Here is a 2,462-nt window from a genome sequence, read left to right on the forward strand (position 1 = left end):
TCAAAGTTGGCAAACTTTTATACTAATTAAGACCACATATCCAAACTTTCTTCACGGTTGAGGTTTCTTTTGTTTTTGGCTAACGAATTATTAATGAGCTTGAGAAGTACATGTAGTTCTTAATAAGTTTGAAAACTTTCTCCAGGGCACACAGAAGTTGTAAGTTAATGTAACAGTAAAAAGTAAACAGTTTTTTGTTTTAGTTCAGCTGTGCTTGCTTTATGTAATGGTTTGCCATTGGCTGAGGAAGACCTGTACACTTTAAAAGATGGTGACATTCTTGTTTTGTCTGAGCAAAGTACAGTTGCATGGTTTTGACACAAGAGTGTCTTTAGTTGATTCACACCTTTATGTTATATACCAGATTGGGCTTGTTAACGTACATCCAGCAGGGATTGAAGTTGGTACGATATATGACAGACAGATTGTGTTCAGAATAATGTTTGTTGTGCTTGATGTACATTGTAGATTCCCTTGGACCCATTCAAGGAATAAACCCTACATTTAATTGTCAGGGTGTAACTTTGGTGACCATAAGCTTCTTACGAATCACACCGTAATGCTCTGGAATAACACAATGACCAGTACTAAAAAAAAGAAAAGGGGGAATCAACCTCATTTCTCATTATTTTCATTTCTTTACAGATGATTCTTTCCCTGGTGGAAAGGTAACAGTGGAGGGGAAAATGGCATTTAAGTCCAGTCAGTATACATTCATGATCTATCACAATCCTTGACTACAGCCATAACATTTTTAACTGCACGTCACAGTGATGTGGATAGCTTTCCTGTAATAAACATTCACCCAAGAGGTTTTGACATAATCATTAACGTTATTGTGAATTCAACATTCTGATGACAGGATGTTGCAGTTGGTCAAGCAAAAAGTCATTATATTTTATGTTGCTATGGATTGTACTACATTACAAAATATTTTGTTTTACGGAATTTGAAAGAGTTTGAAGACTAACTTTCTCTGCAAAAACTATTGGTTGTTGTTATCAGCCTTCTCAAAATCGGCCAGTCGACGGCTCAATGAGCCACCTCCTCAGAAAGCTTGACCGTCTCCTTCTAGTCAGAAAATGTCAGAGACAGTACATTTTTAGCTCGAACGTGAAGTCACTGGAGATAGTCTAAAAGCTTGAAAAAAGTTTGTTTGACGTACAAATTCGTGTCCACAATATTTTTTTGCCTCGCGCACATGAAATGTTGATTGAATTAGCATTCCAGTATTTCTTATCAGACTCCAAGCAAGTGTCAAATCCATATGTGAACGTTCGTCACTTTAAATCCACCAGATTGCACTAAATTGCATCTGTGAATGTCTAAATTTGAAAAAATCCGTAGGGGAGCATGCCCCGAGACCCTCCTAGAAGCTTGCATCCTTTGGGCACTCGCTTGGGTGCCTTTAGCACCAAACCGTCTCCACCTTCCTTATGACCTGCTCCCGAAAAATATTTTGAGAAGGCTGTGTTATCTTGAATTTTAAGCTGTCGTTTTGAAAGACAGCAAATAAGATAGATAATTGTTATTATGTGTATCCCCCATGTACATGTGAAATTTATTAATACTGTTTTTTCATCAGTGTTGTAGTTGCCCTGAATATTTGTGCACGTTCAACAGTGAAATCCACTGCCAAGGACATTGTCGATTTCTTACCACTTCAATAGGCCATTTTCAAAATATAAATATTCAGCCTGATAGCGAGGCAGAGAGGACAAAAACAATAGAAACAAGTTGCAATGAGTGCGAAAGACATTAACATATCAGGCCACTTTCCTTTGTCTTTGTCCTCTGAACCTCTCTTTTAAGCTGAATTTTAATATATTGAAAGTGGCCTATTATTACATTCAATTGGGAGAGTATGGGAAGTTGTTCCCGCTTCCCACCTCCCCTTGGTGCCAGCTTTTATGCATGTACATGTACTTTGGTATTCTATGGCACCTGCAATTTTGATCGTGTTAGTTGCTCTTTAGAGGGCAGGCTATAATTACATGTATTGTTTAAAAATGTAGCAGTATTTACACTTAATGTTATCTTTTTTGAACTGATACTATTCGTTGATATTTCATTCATATTCATTTAATTCTTCATTCAAACTGAATCTGATCTTGGGAAACTAATTCATGCAGTAGGCTTTTTCTGAGTTAAAGCCTCTTTTTCAAAGTGAATCCAAGTGCGTAGCATTTACAAAGGTAACATTATTCGAATTTACTCTGAGCAAAACTCGAGCAAATCCTTCTTTTACTGCCAAGAGTCTCAAAGTCATGTTTACTGCTTGCATTTAAAAGTTGGCCTACTTTCTTTGCTTGGAACATATTTGGTTTGTAGCACTATTTTTCAGGGCATGTGCGATGTTTTTTCATTGTTGCTATCGGCTGTAATTGATTACAGTTTGGTAGTTGAATTGAAAACTCTTTTTATAGGTGAAGTAATGTGATTTATGGATTTATTTGCTGATA

General features: G+C 36.7%; 1 long non-coding RNA gene across 1 annotated transcript in view; it reads left to right on the forward strand.

The window, feature by feature from the left end:
- The window catches only part of LOC138019137 (uncharacterized), a 3,886-nt gene extending 3,073 nt beyond the window's left edge, over positions 1-813 (forward strand). The window contains exon 4 of the long non-coding RNA XR_011126109.1: positions 646-813. This is a non-coding gene — a long non-coding RNA (uncharacterized lncRNA). The remainder of the gene's footprint in view (positions 1-645) is intronic.
- Positions 814-2,462: the final 1,649 nt, after the last annotated feature.

Source organism: Montipora capricornis, chromosome 10 (assembly GCF_036669925.1).
Source record: "Montipora capricornis isolate CH-2021 chromosome 10, ASM3666992v2, whole genome shotgun sequence".
Lineage (NCBI taxonomy): Eukaryota > Metazoa > Cnidaria > Anthozoa > Scleractinia > Acroporidae > Montipora > Montipora capricornis.